Raw genomic sequence first — 22,148 nt, 5'->3', positions numbered from 1 at the left:
AACTACTAAAATGCATTTACCATCTTACACTCAGGACTATCCCATTCACGTATGAAGACAGGTTAGAATTTTAAAAGATGATGTTCTACTGACCTTATCTCTTTGCAACATCACTGCCTCCTTGCCAGAGTAATTTGAAGACAGAAAAAAGCAGTTAAGATGTCACAGCTAGAAAAGGCTACAGTATCCTCTCTCTTGGAGTCCAATTTTAGTTTAAGGAAAAAAAAGTAAAAGGTTTCAAGAAGCTTCTCAAGTCAAGATGAAAACATTAGGGTTTTACAATCTCACATGGTTTCAAAGGCTTATATAACCTTAGTAGTCATTTAGGCACTAATTCCTAAATTTAGGAAGCTAATTTTATTACATTTTAATAACTTTGGTATAGCCACTTCTATTACAAAGACACTTTTTAAACATATTTTATTTTTTTAATTAAGTATGCTAAAAAACCTCAAGAGCAGAAGAAGCCACAAATTCATGTATATCTTATCCTACAAGCAAATAAAACAGTTCCATAAAAACTTAGTGCATACAACCTTCTGAAAAATTTTTAAACACATTTTCCTATTTTACTACACAAAGAGAGTATCATCATAAGTCTTTGAGGATGCTGCTCTTAAGAGCAGTTTAAACTTAGATTTTTCTCTTTCTTACAAGAGAAGATGGAAATTGAAAATCAGTTTTTGTGTCGCACACAGGTGGAAAAAAAGGATGGGGTGGAATCAGTGTACCTGAATAACTGTAGGAAGAGTCGCTGAAAGAAAATAAACACACCACTGCTACATACAGAAGATAAAACCAAGTGGGTATGAAAAGAGAAACAAGTCTAACTAAAGGAAGGGGAGTCAATCCTCAAGGCTTTCAGAATCTACTGGGGCTTTAAAATATTAGAAATAGAAATACTAAACAATAAGACAAGATTTAAATAACATTACCAAACAACAGTATCATAATGTGTAAAGAAAACAAAATGTATTTGCCAAATGTATGGTACTGATGATAATTACGCTAAGACTTACGGGGGAGAATGGGATCACTAAAGGTTGTAGTAGCACGGAAAGAGCACCCTCATTTCCAATTTCTCTCTGTTACCAATTTATTTAAAGAGTAGAGCATCATACCTACCAACTATTGTTGAAATTGTTGAAATGGAATAAAATATAAGTTACTGCAACTATTAATTAATATTACACATTCATGTTTTTTATATATCAATAATATAGAAACAGTTAAAGTCGACGAATATAAAACAAAGATAAAAATATTTATTTAATGTTTTTCTGCCTAGGAGACATCTAGATATTAAAATCTCTAATATAATTTGATCCCAGTCACTTGCAGTCTACAGAGGCAGACTTTAATAATTAAGAAAAACAGAATATCATTGATAAAAGCTCTGCTTTATGTCCTGAAGGGGTGGTCTTCTTGGCAACACTCTCTTAGGAAACCATTCTTTATCCATCTTAAAGATGGTGGGGATTGAGAATACTTAAGGAGACTAAGGAAGATGCTAGATTCAAGAAGAAGATAAAGAGCTTTCTCTGTCTTGCAGTAATGACATAGTGATAAGCCATGTACCTAGGTTAGAGTTCCTTGCAAAATGTGGCTATTCTAAAAGCAGCCAGCAAAAATAAGACTGAATATGTATATGTGTATACACACACACACACACACACACACACACACACACACACACACACACACAGACTTATGTAAATTATAATGTTAACTAAGTGCTCAAATGTGCTTGCTTCTCCAAAGCCTTTAAATGTACTCACTGAGAAAGCATAGCACACAGGTGAAGAGAGAAGGCTCTGGTGCTTGAGTGCCCGTATTTAATTACTGACTTCACTTTATTGGTTTTAAGACTTTAGGCAAATGACTTAAATTCTCTGGGCATCAGCTTTCTCACATGCAAACGCAGAGAATAATTTGTACTTCAGAAATTTATTATAAATTTTTAAATTATATATTCACATTAATAATATGTACTTCTTTAGTTACTTAACAGGCTTTCTTATAATCATTAAAATGCTCTGAAAGTTATATGGTACTTTCTCTAACGTGAAAGGAGTTGCTTAAGAGTCACAGCACAATGTTTTACTGCTATTTATAGACAGTAAACAGAGTGGATATCTGACAAACATAAATATATGCTTAAAGTCTTCATTTTCTCATTATGAGTTTTCAAAAGGAAGAGAAATTATTTCTATCTCAGGAGAATCAGAGAAGCCTTCTTTGACAGAGATACTTATGCTAGAGTAGGAGCATAAGTGGGATTTTACCATGTGTAGATATGAGTATACCAGAGCTTACTATCAAAAGCAAGTTCTGGCTGCATATTTGTTGTTCTCTGTAAGACACACAGCAGCTACCATGGATCATATACATTTTAAGTACCAATAATGTGGAGTGAGAGAATGAATGAAAGGAATGAGGGGAAAAGAAACTTCTACCTAATGCAATCCAAAAACAAGACAAAATAAAACAAAAAGACTACAGATTCATCCAGGGCAGAGACTATAATTCATCTTTGGTTCTCAGTATCTATGCTAGCAGTTGGCCCATATGGAGTTGCTCATACATGTTTATGGAAAACTCGTTATTCACTGCACTTCTTCAGGAATCAAATCCCTAAAACACATGTCAATCTCATCAGTGATCCAACGCTATTTATACTGAATCCTTTCTTCTTAGGGCTTCGGTTTGTTGCTCCATGCTAATAGTATGAGGTAAAAAATAATCTCCTCTTAAAAATTAGTTAAATTCTAAGATGACAGGTTGGACTACACAATATACTGTGAAGTTTGTGCTTTTGAAAATACCTATATCCTTACTAAAAGTGTAACTTATCTTTATTTTGGATGTATAGCCAAGCATTTATCTGAGGAATGCAAATTGTAAATATGAGAATATATGTGATAAAAGAGGCTTTTCTTTATTCCTGCTCCACAGATCATCTCCTAGTACCTCCATATTTTCATGCCTATGTTAGGCATATTTCTCCTTCTTTTTTTTTTTTTTTTTTTTGGCTGTCAAATGATCCTTTATTGAAATATTTTCCATTGTGGTTCTTACGTAGCTGGGCATTCCACAGCACCACTAATGACATCATCTATGATGTCGTGAGGGTGGCTGCCATCAACCTTGCAGCCCACAGGATCTCTTTAATGGTTCCGGAGAGTATTCTGGCTAAGGACTGGTGCTGCATCTGTGGGGCAATGTTGACAATATCATCAAAAGTGATATTTCCACTGTGCTTAATGTTTTTCTGCTTCTTTCTGTCTCTTGGCGGTTCCTCGATGGCTTTGAAATTCAGGGCAGAGGCAGAAGGTACCACCTCAATCTGGTCCTTTCTGTTCTAAATGTTCAGTTTCACTGTAATCCTCAGATCCTCCAAATCACCAGTTGCCTTGGCAATGTCATCACTAACCTTTTTTGGAGACAGACCATGGAGCAGATCTTCAGGGCAAGGGCAGACCTGGCACTGACTTCCCCACCACTGTACCTCCGGTATATGACTTTGACCTCACTGGGAATGGACTTAGGCAGCATGGTAGAGGCAGCTGGTGTCTGATGAAAGTGGATTCAGGATGACAAAAGACAGTTGCACATTTCCTTCTTCTGAGCCCAAGGCCAAAAGCACTCCCTTCCTCTTCTCAATTGCTGCCACATGGTAAGGTAGCAATAAAGAACTTCTTAACCTCCATGGAAGGGTAGCACTTTCCTATATACTATCTATGTACAAATATGGTCTTTCCCTAGGTAACTATTTATAATTAATAAAATACCTGTATTTATATGCCATTTTAATTTGTATAAGTTTATATACATGTGAATACATATACCCATAATAAAATCAGTTACATGTTTAGTTAGCAGGTAGCCATTTTCAAAAAATCAAGCCTCACAATACATTTTATAATCCTACCTACCATTTTCAACTTAACAACAAGTTATGTGTATTTTTTCCAACCCAGCATACTGTTGCTCATCACAATTGTGGTTCCCCTCACATTCTAGGCAGCTGCTAGATGATGCTCAATATACTTTTGATCCTTTACAGACCTTAGAGGGAACTGGGTGACAGTACTGACAGTTTTTATTATAGCTTTCCTACTACTCAATAATCTTATTTCACCTGGACTATATCCCCAGTAGTGTCATAAACTCTTTGATTTATATTGAGGATCTTTCCAGGCTTCTTAGAAAAAAAGACATAATTTTTTATAGCATATCCATATGCTGTGCAAATTATCTTCTCAAATTTTGAACCACCTGTTGTATGTTTAACTTAATGTCAATGAAGCCTCTATATGAAGGTAACAAAAAAGTGATATATATTAGTCATAGATGCCCTAAAAGTCAACTTATCAGTAAGTTTCAAAACTGAAAAAGCTGTATATTTTGTGACTTATGTGAAGGCAATTTCAGAAATAATATAACAATAATAGTAATACTAACAGACTGTTATTTGGTTTCTAATAATAAAGACATAAAATAGAAAAAAAGTCAAATAGTTTAATCAACAAATAAAATAGGCTATTTATTATGATACAATTCCTGGATTTACGTGACACATTAACTATGAAAAAATAATATCTGTAAATATGTAAACCTACTTAAGGGCAGTGGGCTAGTATTTTAGATTTAACTTTATACAATGTTATACGGCTTGAGTTCTTTTTTTTGTAATGAGCAAGTATAACATGTAATTTAAAATTTAACATACTTTGACACTGGCAACTAAAATCACAATATCCTGTGTAATTTTAATTTTTTTACTTTGGTCATTTGAATTGACCAAGGAAAAACTAACCAATGATGCTGCCATAGTCTCTTTTCCTTTCCCTGAAAACTCCAAAAGTCTTCTGAAAGATTCAGTCAAGAGTTTTTAAAAAGAGTTTTAACAATGGAATATACTTCTGAGTAGCTGGTGGTTCACAAAAGCTAACAGAACAAAGGGTTAGGTCTCCTCAAATAAACAGTGAGTGAGTGACAGCACAAGTACTGAAGGGACTCATTAAGTTAAAACAACAGTGGAAGAAACTATTTGGCCTTAAAATAATACTATATCATTCACCAATAATAGAATTCAGAAACAAATTTATCCACATGTTAGCTATCTAGGTATTATAGCACAGTAGGAATAATTCAACTCTAAGCATTCCAGTATGTTCTCTGCCTCAAAAGCCACACTTGAAGCCTGCTTCAGAATTCAGTTTAGGTGTTTCTCATGGAGCTCCCTGGTTCTTGCCATTCCAATCTCCCAAAGCACCCTGTGGGTTCCTTTATCAAAGCAATTATCACATTGGAATGCAACAGCTGGTTCACTTTCCTGGTGTCTCTTCTATTTCCTCTTTCAGTGAGAAATGGTTGTGTTCCTTTGTCTTTGCTGTTGGTTTTCTTGGAAATAGATTAATTTGAAACTGGATAAAAAAGGCAGCCAGAATTTTAGTAATAACTCCAGTTACTGCTGTTAATGTTTGGAAAAAATATATCTTTTAATAATTTTTCTTCACACTTATGTAAATAATATACACATATAATGGAAAATGTTTATATTTTGTTTAATTTATTGAGTAAATATTTATTTAAAGCTAGTACTATATGCTAGCGCTATGCCATGTTTTAAAAGTATTATCTCATTTAATCTTCATATTCACTCGATGAGGCAGATATAAATATTAACTCACTATATCTTTACAAGAACCTGATGGAATAGGTACTGTTGTAATTCTCACTTTAAAGATAAAGACAATAAGGTACACAATTCCCTTCTCAGTTTTAGGTTTGAAATATTTTATTTCCTATTTCTGTGATCCTGGTGATCATTAAGAAGTTAATAAAAATACCCTAAAGGTCTGTGATTGACAGTTTTCTCTTCTATTTCATTCTAAAATCTTAATAGCATATGATAATGTCAGAGCTTGCCTCACAGTTTGTGAAATCCAGATTCAGGACTCTTATCCAGGTCTGACTTTCTCCAAAGCCCAGCCTGTAGGCATCATCATTTCATTTCTCTAGTAGTTCTCCTTGTAATGATAGCCAGTAGCCCCAGAGAACCTGAGAAAGATTTTCTGATATAACAGATAAAAGCCATGCATGTTATAGCATTATTATGCTATATATTCCATAAATGGTTGCCTTAAAAAACAATCTAACAAAACTCGTCATTTACTTCACAAAGTACTCAACAATAATACTTGCAGATCCTGATATCTTTACAAAGCATTTTCTTATATGTAAATTACCCATCAAGAAATTAGGAAGATCAGTCTTTCCAACAGAAATACCAGACAGACAAAATAAAAGCAACTAGAAACATTCTATAATATCACAAATAGAAGTCATAATAGATAAAATAAAAACACATTTGACATCTATAATCATGACCAAGCCCAAAATAATTATGTCACTATGCAACATTTGGAACATTATATACTGCAGCAAAAAAAAAGTAAAGGCCAAAATGTCCCCATTAAAGTTGCTGTGCAGACCACTATTACTTCCTATGAGGTTCTCTCTGAAATAACTTAGACATTATTCCAGTCCTTAGGAGTTTATGCCTAAGAGTTGATGCTGACATTGCACATGAAGAATATGCAGAACTTTCAGGAAATTAACGAATATGGGAGAAAAACAGATAAGAATATAAATGCTTAATCTTCACAATTTAATTCATATCTTAAGGTGGACCAAAATTTCAGGCAATGGCACTGCTTGGTAAAGGAACTAATGTGAAAATGGCCTGATCATTATCAGAACATTCTTACAAAAAATTATTCTAAAAAAATTAGCTTACAAGCTAAAGGACACAAATTCAGAAATAATACCTTGAACATAGTCATCAAAATTAGCTGCCTACAGCTTGATACAATTTAAACTGTAAAAATAGGAAAATAAAAAAGCTAGGGGCAAATAATATATATTTTTGTAAAAATGGAAAATTCCATTGACTATGCTTCTCATTATAACACTGACAATGCTGTCATAGTATGTTACATGCACGATTAAATTTAAGAAAGCTGAATGAAGAATTCCAGTGAAGGTAATAGAACTTAAATGTGTTCATGGTCTGTGGAATCTTAACATATTATTTCCTTCATTCTTTTGTTCTTTCCTTCCTTCCCTACTTCCTCAATCAACAAATACGTACAGTGCATTTGTTATTTGCTAGGTATTTAGGTAGATTGTAAAGATACCAATATGAACAAGACATGGGCTCTGCCTTCAAGAAGCTCACAGTGAAGAAGTCAGACTCATGAATATACATTCTCATGATGCGAAGGTATGGTAATGGAGAGGTGAGAGATACACAGACTTGCCCCAAGTTTAGAGGTACCCCCATCTGTTCACTCCTCTAGCTTCAACACCAATATAACGCTAAAAATACAATAAGTGGATTTTTTTTTCTTCAGACTGTGTGTGTGTGTGTGTGTGTGTGTGTGCACGCGCACGTGTGTCTGTGTCTCTTATGGGCAGGCCAAGAAATATAGAACTTGAGGAAGATATGTGAAAGACTAGAAGTATTTACTACCATCTACTGAAAGTGGCATAGAGCTCTCTGCTCAACTACTTCTGGATTCATCTCAGTCGCAAACAGATCATCTCTTAACTGATCTCTCTTCTTTTACCCATATACAATCCATTAAGTACTTATCACAAAACACCATAAAAGAAAATGTAGTGTGATGGATTCTGGATTTAAACCCAGCTCTATCCTTATTAGCTTTGTGATCCCAGAACAATTATTTAAATTCTTTGTGCCCCCAACTTTTTCCTATATCTTGCTAATTATAGGCTAGACATCATACCATTATAGGGATGATTTAAAAAAAATTAACATATGTAAAACATTTAGTGCCTGCCTTATAAGTGCTCAATAACGTAAATCATTGTAAATTGTATGTATGATTATCTACGAACAATGGAGAATATAATGGAACAAATGAGCACTGTTTTTCAGTAGCTACTGCGAAGCACAGTTTTATGGTGAAATTGTAAAATAATAATTACCACGTGGTTCCTGTGAAAATTAAATGAGATAATTATGAAGAGCACCAACAACAATGTCATGCTCATAGTAGCTGCTCAATAAATGAAAAACATAAATGAAAAATATCTTCCAAGCCAATTCAAGGGAGCTTGTAGAATACAGAAGTGAAGTGGTATAATTTTGAAAAAAAAAAAAAGTATAACCAGGAGAGATCATGAGGAATAAAATATGTAAGATATAAGTGCTAGTGCATCCATAAGGTTTATAATGAAATTAGCAGCCACACCACAGAGCCAAGCATGTCTACAGATACATAGCATGATGAGTTACACTTAGCAATGACTTGGTACTCATTATTTCATTTCTCCAAGTGATCTCTTCTTTACTTCATCAGTAACAGTTTTGATGAGACTGCTTCAGTAACCAATTCCACATTTGGGTAGTCAGTGTAGGCAAACCTAATTTGTCAACAATGAAAAGACGCATTAGAACCTAGGATGGTGGGAGTAGTCAGGGAGGCAAATGAATCTCCCTTTGTCAAGGGAAACTCTGTGATAGAGGTATACTTCTTTTTGACTCCTTTATTTCCCACACCTAAAATGGATATTCTTCCAATACATGAATTTCATATGATGAGACACCTAAGTTTTCAACTTTAAGTATACAGAAAGAGAAAGAGAAACTTGTTTAAAAATAAGTTTGGAGAATACATTTTTCTTACGTACCACATTTTCATTCAAGCTGTGAAATGTCCCACCTCTTCCCATCTTGCCATTTTTTTAAGGTGAACTTCTCAGAACAAACCCACTGAGAAGAAATTGGTTTGCAAGCTAGGCAGATATTAATCTATTTTCCCAGCATAGTGGGTGCATAAATCTTTTTTTATTGAAGAGGTGTTGTTAAAGTTCTATATATAAGGCGACAGTACAATATTGATTTTGGTAATGCTAATACAAAAGCAGTATTTTTAGTTAAACATATTATATTCTTTCCATTTTCCTGCCTCTGTTTTTGCTTTTTCCCTTAATACAAAATGCATAATTCCTCACTCATACACCTCATCTGACAAATTCCTGGGTATCCTCCAGGATATAACACAGGTATCATTTCCTCTTGAGAAGCCTTCCTCAATTACCTCCTCACTTCTTAAAGGTTATTAATTTACTTCTTCATATCCCCACATTTTTCACATTTTTATATATATATTTTTAATTAACTGCATCCACAAATAGCTGATAGGTCTCAGGAGGACATTCATTCATTCAACAAATACTGTTTGAGTGCCTGTTAGGTGCAAGGCCATGGGAAAATAATGGCTACTAAAACAGACACAGATACTTCCTTTCTGTAGCTTGGAGTTAAACAAACAAACAAACAAACATTTCTCTGCAAACAAAGATGAATTGTGATAGCATAAAGCAATGGGATTAAGGGATCCTGGAAGTTCTTACTGCCATCTCGAGGATGAGTAGAAATCAACTAGATTGAGAAGAGAAAAGGAGAAGGCAGAGGAAACAGATGTGCAAATGCCATGAGATGGCAGGAGGCTCAGCAGGTTGGAGGGTTTGAAGGAAGATCCTGGTGTCTGGAGCAGGAGAGTGAGGGGGAGGGTGTCTGACAAGGGCAGAGAGACTGCTGATTTAGTCCAGTACTTCCAGCAGCTAGCCATACCAGCTGCTCAACAAATGTCAGCTGAATAAATAAATGAGTAATAATAATAATAAAAAGAGGACTATGCACAAGCTTGAATTTTGAGGGTTTGTATTATTCTTACCTTGGGAAAATTAAAATTTTTACAAGGTAATTTACTTCCCATTACTACAAACAGAAATATTTTTGCCGTGTTAAGACTTTCCTCTTTTCATATATTTAAAAGTAATTTAGAGAGCTATAATTCAGTACTAAATACAGTATATAAAGTATTTATGATCAGCTAATTTGAAAAACAAGCATATTACATACATCTGCTTCCAAAAGAAATATTTGTAGTATTTTCAAAGTTTCACTGTGGATTCCAAAGGGATATAAATTCTGTAATCTCTTTAGGGGGAAAAATGATCATCATTTTCCACATACCCTTATCAAGTGAAGGAAGTTTGGACCTCAACAATTTTTTTGTCTGCACTACTAAATTCCCATAATGCACACTGTCCAAGTAAAAGGAACACCTGCCCCTGATTATATCATTTATAGACATCTCCCATCACACAGTGATTCAGTCATGAAGCAAATATACTTAAAAATAAACTCTCAGAGGAAAACACATTCAAGAATCTAATTCATAACTGCCTTTCTACATTGAAAAAGCACTGAGCAAAGGGTGCTTTCTGGGTCCTACTCTGTTACTGACAAATTATACAACTCTGATCAAAGCATTAACCTGATTTAGTCTCAGTTTTCTTATCTTTCAGGAATGGGTATGCAATTAGATGACTTCTAGTACAAAAAGACCATGATCTGATGTTCTCTTCATATGTTTCTCAAATGTTAAGATATTATGACAGTAAAAATCTTTCAAAAAACAATAACAAGGACCACATTCAGTTTTCAGTTGGGGGGAAGTTCGATAAAGAATCACCAAAATTTGGGGGCACCTGGGTGGCTCAGTTGGTTAAGCATTCGACTTTAGCTCAAGTCATGATCTCAGGGCTTGTGGGCTAAAGCCCATGGCTTTGGGCTCTGTGCAGACAGGTCAGAGCCTAGAGCCTGCTTCAGATTCTGTGTCTCCCTCTCTCTCTGCTCCTTCCCTCCTGGTGCTCTGTCTCTCTCTCTCTCTCTCTCCCCCCCCCCCCGTCTCTCAAAAATGAATAAACATTAAAATTTTTTTTAAAGAAGAATCACCAAAATTTTTTTTTTAATTTTTTTTTCAACGTTTTTATTTATTTTTGGGACAGAGAGAGACAGAGCATGAACGGGGCAGGGGCAGAGAGAGAAGGAGACACAGAATCGGAAACAGGCTCCAGGCTCCGAGCCATCCGCCCAGAGCCCGACGCGGGGCTCGAACTCACGGACCGCGAGATCATGACCTGGCTGAAGTCGGACGCTTAACCGACTGCGCCACCCAGGCGCCCCAAGAATCACCAAAATTTTAAACTCTGAACATTTTCTTTTGAATGAGAAAAAATATTTCAACAAACGGAACATAGTTTGAAACTTACAGTGATACCTCTCCTAAAATTTCATTAGCAGTGTGGAAATTGTTACTTTAAAAGGAAAATGAAGAATTTGAAAAAAATCCAATCCACCGCAATAAAAATGGTAAAGTATCTGACAACTGTGTTCAGGTCCAAAATGTTCAGCTACATTAAGTGATGAGGATCACTTTTCTCCACTCTGTATTTCTTGGCAGTCTGACTTAATTTTGGATTAAGTCCTTAAAAAAGCTATTTAATTCCATTTTTAGGTATAAGGAACTGATCTCCTCTACCTATACTACAATAAGAAATTTCCATTTATTTCTATCTACATCATGCCATTTTAGCACCCAGCAAAGGAAACATCAAGCTTCTTTTCTAGAAAATGTACCACAAAATAACCAAAAGAATACTGAGTGGGGCCAGAAAATAGGGATTTATATCCTGTCACTGCCACTAGGAGGTTATGGGGATTGGATAAGCCATCTAATCTTTCTTTGTCTAACATTTTCCATTTGAGAAGTGAGATAATACTTATTTTAGAATCATTAGAAATACATAAAGTGTTGAAACACAAGTAGCTATTCACAACACACTTATTCACTTGTATATTCTGTCTGCTAGTGTCCATACCTACCCCACAAATGTGTAGCATGCCTCCCTGGAGCTAAGTCTTATGGATTATGTTATGTTTACTTACTACCCTACCTATAAACCAGCATTACTAAATCCACAGACACAAACCTATTCTAGTCTATGCTTCTTAAAATTGCTACAATCCTGGCTTTTGAATCTTCAATGCCCATTTGGCTTCTAATGTTATACTTATTAACTCTTAAGTAATCTAACAAATTTATCCATATGGCTTCTTCTTAACCTTATAACTGTCTGATATTTTCTTTCCCTCTAGCCATCAAGTAATGTCAGAGTAGAAATTTGCATTTATCCAAACTAACCTTGGTATATTTAGAAGATAAGTAATGAATTATGTTTTTAATACTATGTAGAAACCACTACATACTGATTTTTAAAAATGTTCTGTTTTAGATTAATACTTGTAAGACACAAAATTTTATACTGTCTTGCCACCTTCCACAATCTTTTACATATATAAATTGGTGGTAAGGTAACAATGCTAAACTGAGATGATACTAAGAAAAGAAATGACTGGGGAACCTGGGTGGCTCCGTTAAGCATCCAACTTCAGCTCAGGTCATGATCTCACGACTCGTGAGTTCGAGCCCTGTGCTGGGCTCTGTGCTGACAGCTCAGAGCCTGGAGCCTGCTTCAGATTCTGTGTCTCTCTCATTCTCTGCCCCTCCCCTGCTCGCATTCTCTTTCAAAAATGAATAAACGTTAAAAAAATTTAATATGAAATTTATTGTCAAATTGGTTTCCATACAACACCCAGTGCTCATCCCAAAAGGTGCCCTCCTCAATACCCATCACCCACTCTCCCCTTCCTCCCACCCCCCATCAACCCTCAGTTTGTTCTCAGTTTTTAAGAGTCTCTTATGCTTTGGCTCTCTCCCTCTCTAACCTCTTTTTTCCCCCTCCCCCATGGTCTTCTGTTAAGTTTCTCAGGATCCACATAAGAGTGAAAACATATGGTATCTGTCTTTCTCTGTATGACATTTCACATAGCGTAACACTCTCCAGTTCCATCCACATTGCTACAAAAGGCCATATTTCATTCTTTCTCATTGCCACATAGCATTCCATTGTGTATATAAACCACAATTTCTTTATCCATTTGTCAGTTGATGGACATTTAGGCTCTTTCCATAATTTGGCTATTGTTGAGAGTGCTGCTATAAACATTGGGGTGCAAGTGCCCCTGTGCATCAGTACTCCTGTATCCCTTGGGTAAATTCCTAGCAGTGCTATTGCTGGGTCATAGGGTAGGTCTATTTTTAATTTTTTGAGGAACCTCCACACTGTTTTCCAGAGTGGCTGCACCAGTTTGCATTCCCACCAGGAGTGCAAGAGGGTTCCTGTTTCTCCACATCCTCGCCAGCATCTATAGTCTCATTTGTTCATTTTAGCCACTTGGACTGGCATGAGTTGATATCTGAGTGTGGTTTTGATTTGTATTTCCCTGATGAGGAGTGACGTTGAGCATCTTTTCATGTGCCTGTTGGCCATCCGGATGTCTTCTTTAGAGAAGTGTCTATTCATGTTTTCTGCCCATTTCTTCAATGGATTATTAGTTGTTCGGGTGTGGAGTTTGGTGAGCTCTTTATAGATTTTAGATACTAGCCCTCTGTCCGACATGTCGTTTGCAAATATCTTTTCCCATTCCTTTGGTTGCCTTTTAGTTTTGTTGATTGTTTCCTTTGTAGTTGCCTTTTAGTTTTGTTGATTGTTTCCTTTGTAGTGCAGAAGGTTTTTATCTTCATGAGGTCCCAATAGTTCATTTTTGCTTTTAATTCCCTTGCCTTTGGGGATGTGTTAAGTAACGAATTGCTGCGGCTGAGGTCAAAGAGGTTTTTTCCAGCTTTCTCCTCTAGGGTTTTGAGGGTTTCCTGTCTCACATTCAGGTCCTTTATCCATTTGGAGTTTGTTTTTGTGAATGGTGTAAGAAAGTGGTCTAGTGTCATTCTTCTGCATGTTGCTGTCCAGTTCTCCCAGCACCATTTGTTAAAGAGACTGTCTTTTATCCATTGGATATTCTTTCCTGCTTTGTCAAAGATGAGTTGGCCATACTTTTGTGGGTCTAGTTCTGGGGTTTCTATTCTATTCCATTGGTCTATGTGTCTGTTTTTGTGCCAACACCATACTGTGTTGATGATTACAGCTTTGTAGTAGAGTCTAAAGTCTGGGATTGTGACGCCTCCCACTTCAGTCTTCTTCAAAATTACTTTGGCTATTCGGGGCCTTTTGTGGTTCCATATGAATTTTAGGATGGCTTGTTCTAGCTTCGAGAAGAATGCTGGTGCAATTTTGATTGGGATTGCATTGAATGTGTAGATAGCTTTGGGTAGTATTGACATTTTAACAATATTTATTCTTCCAATCCATGAGCATGGAATGTTTTTCCATTTCTTTATATCTTCTTCAATTTCCTTCATAAGCTTTTTATAGTTTTCAGCATACAGATCTTTTACATCTTTGGTTAGGTTTATTCCTAGGTATTTTATGCTTCTTGGTGCAATTGTGAATGGGATCAGTTTCTTTATTTGTCTTTCTGTTGCTTCATTATTAGTGTATAAGAATGCAAGTGATTTCTGTACATTAAAAAAATTTTTTTAACGAAATGACTAATTCATTTGTTTCAGTAGTAACAATGTGTTTATTTATCAGGGATTTTCTAAGTAACTACCATGTGACAAAAACCATACTAAACACCAAGGTCATAGATGAACAGAATGTGACCTATAATTTCACACAATTACCATATTGTTGGGCATCAGATATTTAAACACCCAACCAATGGGTGTATACAATATGATAAAAAAAAGTACAAAATGCTTCACAAGCATAAAGGAAGGAATAACTTCATATTGGGGAGAATCAAGGCAATTAAGTATTTCATGAAAAATGGCTTTTGAAATGGGTCTTAAAGAATAATGACTTTGACAGAATGAAAGTGTGTATTCAGGTGGAAGGCATGGAACCAAAGGCATGGAACAAAAAAAGTACATGATGTGGGGCATCTGGGTGGCTCAGGTGGTTGAGTGTCCAACTCTTGATTTCGTCTCAGGTCATGATCCTAGGGTCATGAGATCAAGCCCCACATTGGGGTCCAGACTGAGCATGGAACCTGCTTAAGATTCTCTTTCCCTTGCCTCGCTCCCCCCTGCCCTTTTCCCCTATTCTCTCTCTCTCTCTCCCAAGAAGAAAAAGAAAAAAAATAAATTACATGATATATTCAGATATATTCACGGAATATCTCAAGTCTTCAGAAGAGTTAGAGTAACAGGTACCTGACAGACAGTAGCTTGAAGAAAAGTGGGGTGGGGGGAGGCATGGAAATCTAGTCTGAATTAAAAGTAACTTTACTCCTTTAAGAATTTTTAATAAAATGATATTGTAAAATTTTGATTGGAAGCTCATCTTCATTTTTAAAACATATAGCCATATTACATACACACACACACATACACACACCCATATTACACACACACACACACACATACACACACACACACACACACACACACACACATAACTGAGATAGCTCAATGGATAAGAAAAGAAATAAAAACACAGTAGCAAGCAGAACTGAAGCAACAGGCCTGATGATCTCCAGGTTCCAAAGAAAGCATACATAGTCTAGAATGAACTATTTTGGTGTAATTGAGACCAAGTGTCCCACCTTAAATAGGGGGCTGGAATAAGACTCCCTGCTTAAAATCATGGGCTGGATGGATGGCACTACATTTCACATGGAAGGGGCTAGGAAAACATTAATGTGCTAACTTATAGAGACTTATATAAAGCTCTATGACAAAGAGAATCAAGAGGAAGACAATACATATTTGAATCTAAGACATGGGTCAAGCCATCCCTCATGGTGATTCCCACAGATACATCAACACAATATTACTATGAGATTACTTCAAGATCCACTGATGTAAGACATTATTCTAGATAAAGCACATTGAGATCTATATTGAGGCAACCATGGAGTTGCTAGATGAGACAGGGAGAGGTCATCAAGAGAAAAGCAAATGAACACAACAATCACTCAAGATGCACAAATACATAAAATTTCTAAAAACAGACAAAGAAAAAGTCACATTAAGACCTCTAGTAATTAGAACTGAATTTATTACAAAGTGAAAACAACAATCTGAAAAACTTCCTTAAGGCTACTATGTTTATAAACTTATAATGAGATAAAATAAAATAAAATAAAATAATAAAAAAAGAGTGGATACCATCACTTAAAAAGAAAATAAAAATGTATGAATCAAATAGAAGTAAAAATAAAAGAAAAATGAGAGGATAATAAAAGAGCCAAATAGAAATTTTGGAAATATAAAATTTTGTCTTTGAAATGAAAATATCATTGATGGCGTAGATTCTAGACAGGATGTACTCAAAAGAAATTTAGTAAATTATAACACAGCACTGGGAATTCATATAAAATGCAGCACTGAGTGACAGAGACTAAAACATTTATGTCCTGGGATAAGGACTTTACACATCATTGTATAATGGATAATGGTGTGTCATCCAAGGTTACTATCCAGGTGATTCTTTAGAAACTCAATTCCGGTGGCAGTATAAAGAATGAACAACAAGTTATTTTCATATTCCTGCCAAGGAATGATGAGGTTATGAACAAATAAATAATAGAAGAAATGGAGAAATCCATTCTTCCCTAGCTCTTCTCTGACTTCATTAGTTTCCATATTTTCAATATCATAGGTTCAAAACAAAACTTCTTTAGTTTTTTCTCTGAATTGTCTCTCCTCAGATCCTTTCTCCATATTTATACCTATCTACAACCTTTCCTTCCAATCTACCTAATAGAGAGCCTCGTTATTATTTATTCCCCAGAGTATTACCCCTTTTCAAAATGAGTGTATATCCCCATTTGTTTTAAGCATGACTGCCATACTATCTTTTAATAACTGTCAAATCAAGCACAGACTCCTGAAATATAATAACAGCAATAGTACTATCTTAAAGATCAAATGGATCTGGATTCAAATCCTGTCTCTTCTACTTACTATGTGACAAGTCACAACTACTATGAGCCTCACTTTCCTAATCTGTAAGAATGAAAAGAGTTATGTAAGGACTAAAGGACATCAGATATCCAGAGTCTAGCAGAGTGTCTTGTAATAGAGTAAGTGCTCAAAATGTTATTTCCTCATCTACGTTAACAACTCCCAGCAAAATGGTCATTCTCTAACTTTCCTAACCAAGAAAGAAAAGGCCAGTTCTTTCATTGTGCCTTACCTTCGTCTGTTTCTATATTTGGTTAGATGAGTTTATTTACACAACTGTCTCTCCTACTAGTCTGTAAAATCCTTTCAGAGAAGTGCTCACTTTTCTTCATTTCTATATCACTCTATATCCAGCACAGTGCCCAACTAGTAGTAGAGGGTTAATGAATGTTAGGTGAACAAACAGTCTAATTTATCTTCTACTCACTGCCCCTAAATGCAACCATTGCTTCTTCATGCTATGTATGAATAAATATCTATATTTATTTTCCTATTTTGTTCTTCTATCATTCCCTTCAGGTTTCTTCTTTCTGGCAAAAACACATCCAATCTACTTCTTCCACTGGTATTCTTCATTACCTTATTCAGAGCTAACCTATCCCTTCTCTGAACTCAATCAAAAGAAGAAAGAGGAAGGCACTTTGCCATGATATCCAATAATATATTCCTTTCCCTGGCCTAGTTTCTCACATAGAGTAAGAGCTCAGATTTGCTGAACAGACTTGAATAATCTTGCCTATTAAGGTTTTTGCATAGTAGTAGGAAGTGCATATTTTATTACGATTTATTAATTTGGTTACTTTTATTTATTCCAGGGAACTTGGAATGAGAACTTTCAAATCCAAATAGCATATTAAGATTCTCAATATTCATCCAAATATCTATTATGAATCTTATTTTTTCCTGGAAATAAAGATTCATACCAGCTTAATTAGCATGCATTTTTCATGTGTGAAAACATCCTCAACAATTTTACTTTTTTCCAGTCAGTTTATAATTGTACTAATACCTATTACATATTTCACCAATTTAAAATGAACACAAAGTAAGATATAATCATTATGTTAAAAATATAAGGAGAACACTGCTTACAATCTTTTCAGGTAAGGTGGAAAGCATGAGAAAAGGGGGGGAGGAAGGAGAATAGGAAACTGGAAGGAAGAGGTCATAAAACTGATGAGAAAAAAAAGAAACAAAAAGAACAGAATAATAAAAAAGAAAAAAAAGGTGAATATAAAATAAAAAGTAACAGTGAACCAAGAAAGAAGAGTACAGAAAGAAGGAAGAGAAAAACAAAGATGAGAAAATTAGAGAATAGAGAAAGGGAATATAAAATCTTACATGCATAGGGTATATATTTTACACTTAGATGTATAAAAAATCTAGCATCGCATGAAACCAAGAGCTGATTCTTTGCAAAGATAAACAAAATTGATAAACTCTGAGCCAGATTCATCATGAAAAACTCAATGAATAAAATAAATAAACTCAGAAACAAAAAGGAAGTAACAACACCACAGAAGTACCAAGGATTGTAAGAGAGTATTACTAAAAAAATATATGCCACGAAATTGAGCAACCTAGAGGAAATAAATACATTTCTAAAAACATACAATCTTCCAAAACTGAATCAGGAAGAAACAGAAGATCTTAACAGACTGATTACAGGCAAAAAATTGAATCTGTAATAAAAAACTACCAAAAACTAACACTGTAGGACCAGATGGACTCACAGGTGATTTTACAAACTTTTAAAGAAAACTACTCCAAAAAATATAAGAGGGAGAAAAGATTCCAGAAACATTGTACTAGGCCAGCATTACCCTGATACCAAAACAAGACATACACTGAAAAAAGAAAGCTATAGGTCAATATCCTTATGAACACAGACTCAAAAACCCTCAACAAAATACTAGCAAATCACATTCAACAATACAGTAAAAGGATCATTTACCATGATCAAGTCGGATTTATTCCAGGGATGCAAGGATGGTCCAATATTTGCAAATCAACATGATACAACATATCAACAAAACAAAGGATGAAAATCATATGGCCATCTAAATAGATACAGAAAAAGCATTTGACAGAATTTAACATTTGTTCATGATAACAACTCTCAACAAACTGGGTTTAAAGAAAATATACCTCAACATAAGGGCCATATATGAAAAACCACAGCTAACGTCATATTCAATGATGAAAAACACAGCTTTTCCTCTAAGATTAGGATAAGACAGGGATGTCCACTGTCACCACTTTTATTCAACATAATACTGGAAGTCCGAGGCATTGCAGCCAGACCAAAAAGAAAAAAAAAAGAAAGAAAAGAAGAGGAATCCATATTGGTAAAAAATAAGTTAAAGTGTCACTATTTGCAAACAACATGATATTATACATAGATAACCCTAATGACTCCATAAAAAACCTGCCAGAAGTATTAAATGAATTCAATAAAGTTGCAGGATACAAAATTAATACCCAGAAATTGGTAGTTTCTATACACTAATAATGAAGTAGCAGAACGAGAAATTATGAAAACAATCCCATTTGTGCACCTAAAAGAATAAAATACCTAGGAATAAACTGAACCAGGAGGGTGAAAGATCTCTACTCTGAAAACTATGAAACACCAATAAAACAAACTGAAGACAACACAAACAAATGGAAATCTATTCCATGCTCATGGATTAGAAGAATTAATATTGTTAAAATGCCCATACTACCCAAAGCAATCTACAAAGTCAATGCAATCTTTATCAAAACAACAACAGCATTTTTCACAGGACTAGAACAAGTAATCCTAAAATTTGTGTGGAACCACAAAAGACCCCAAATAGCTAAAGCAATCCTAGAAAGAAAAAGCTGGAGGTATCACAGTTCTAGATTTCAAGATATCTTATAAAGCTGTAATAACTGGGTGAGACAAAACTGGACAAAGAGATCTAGTTGGAAAAAAATAAAGAGTCCAGAAAACAAACAAACAAAACCCTCATGCTTATATTAATTGACCAACTAATATATGACAAAGGAGGCAAGAATATACGATGGGAAAACGACTGGCTCTTTAATAAATGGGGCTGGGAAGACTGGACAGCTACATGCAAAAGAATGAAATGGGACTACTTTTTAACACCATACACAAAATAAACTCAAAAAGGATTAAAGACCTAATTGTGACACCTAAAACCATAAAAAATCCTAGAAGAGAGCACAGGCAGTAATTTCTTTGATATTAGCCATTGTAACATTTTTCTAGGTCTGACTCCAAAGGCAAAGGAGACAAAGGCAAACTAAAATCTTGGGACTAGATCAAGATAAAAAAGGTTTTCACAGCAAAGAAAATGATCAATAAAACAAAAAGGCAACCTACTGAATGGGAGAAGATATTTGCAAATCATATACCTTATAAGGGTGTTTTTGTTTGTTTGTTTTTGTTTTTAATATTAACTAGGCCCCATGCCCAATGTGGGGCTTGAAACCCATGGCCCTGAGATTAAGAGTTGCATGCTCTACTGACTAAGCCAGTCAGGCATTCCTTCATAAGGGGTTACTATCCAAAATATATCAAGAACTTTTACAACTCAACAACAACAAAAAAAAAACCCACAAATAATCTGATTAAACTCTAGGCAGAGGACTTGAATAGATATTTTTCCGAAGAAGAAATACAGATAGTCAACGGACACATGATAGGATGCTCAACATCACTGATCATCAGGGAAATGCATATCAAAACCACAATGAGATATCACCTCACATAAGTTAAAATGGCTAAAATAAAAGAGACAAGAAATAACAAGTGTTGGTGAGGATGCAAAGAAAAAGGAACCCTTGTGCACTGCTGGTAGGAATGCAAACTAGTACAGCCACCATGGAAAACAGGATGGAGTTTCCTCGAAAAATTAAAAACAGAAATGCCATATGATCCAATAATTCCACTATTGGGTATTTACCCAGGGAAAACAAAACACTAAATTGAAAAGATATATGCACCCGTATGTTTACTGCAGCATTATTTACAATAGCCAAGACAGGGAAGCAACCTAAATGTCAATCAATAGATAAACTGAATTTTAAAAATGAGATGTATAAACACACACACACGGAAACATTACACATCCATAAAAGAGGATGAGATGGCATGCCACTTGAGAGAACATGGATGGACCTAGAGGGTATTAACACTAATTTAAATAATACAGACTGAGAAAGACAAATATCATATGATTCCACTCATCAATGGAATTTAAAAAAAATGAATAAACAAACAAAAGCCAGATTCAGAACTATACATAAAGAGAACAATATGATGGATGCCAGAGGAAGAAGGGTGGGGATTGCGAAAAATGGGTAAAGGGGAGAAGAAGATCCAAGCCTCCAGTTATGGAGTGAGGAAACCATGGGAATAAAAAGCAAAGCATAAGGAATACAGTCAATGATACTGGAATAGCGATGTAAGAGACAGTAGCTACACTCGTGGTGAACATAGTATAATTTATAAACTTTCAAATCACTAAGTTGTACACCTGAAACTAACATAACATTGTACATCAACTATACTTGAAAGAAAAAGAAAGAAAGAAAGAAAGAAAGAAAGAAAGAAAGAAAAATGGAAAGAGAAAAAGAAAAGAGAAATAAAAGAAAAAAGAAAAGAAAAAAGAAAAGAAGAAAGAAATCCTGTTTTCCTAAGAATAACTACTTATACTACTTTACTTTGACCTACAATGCTGGCTTATGAATGTCTTCTCATATTTTATGTGTAAGATTTATTTCACAGATATTATACAGTGTCTATTCTTATAGCCTAAATTTTTTTTAAATTTTTTTGAATATTTATTTTTGAAGGAGAGAGAAACAGAGTGTTAGTGGGGGAGCAGAGACAGAGGGAGACACAGAATCTGAAACAGCCTAAAAAATTTTTGAAAGCAGTATTAATTCTATTCATTATAGCTCACATTTTTGCATGGTGCCCAACAGTTTATTCATTCAACAAGTGAATGAATAAACGAATGAATGAATGAATGAATGAATGAATGAATGAATGAAAAAATGAAAAATCAATATCATGACTTAATTATACCTTTGATTAATTTCTATGTGAACTAATTTTCTCACGTTTGACAATTTTGTATCTACTACTTCCCTTTAATCTACTACCACTACCAAGCTAATCTTTACACATTCATTTCATAATGATATTCCCCTGTCCAAAAATATTACAAGGATTCATCCTTTCTAAAGTTTAAAAGTTTAAATGTTTTAAGCTTCCTTCCATTCAGTCATAGATTTAAGTGTTCTCTAACACTTTACTTTCACTCTGATGAGATCCTT

General features: G+C 34.9%; 1 protein-coding gene and 1 pseudogene across 1 annotated transcript in view; both read right to left on the bottom strand.

Moving 5' to 3' along the window:
• DPYD (dihydropyrimidine dehydrogenase) overlaps positions 1–22,148 on the bottom strand; it is an 862,187-nt gene that overhangs the window by 668,203 nt on the left and 171,836 nt on the right. The window lies entirely within an intron of this gene.
• On the bottom strand, positions 1,174–4,411 carry LOC124515400 (60S ribosomal protein L12-like; annotated as a pseudogene).

Source organism: Lynx rufus, unplaced genomic scaffold, assembly GCF_022079265.1.
Source record: "Lynx rufus isolate CCGP_SWC_20201006 ecotype Redwood Valley unplaced genomic scaffold, mLynRuf1.p SCAF_2, whole genome shotgun sequence".
Lineage (NCBI taxonomy): Eukaryota > Metazoa > Chordata > Mammalia > Carnivora > Felidae > Lynx > Lynx rufus.
Note: the sequence above shows the minus strand (reverse complement) of the source record. Positions and strands in the feature narration are given on the sequence as shown.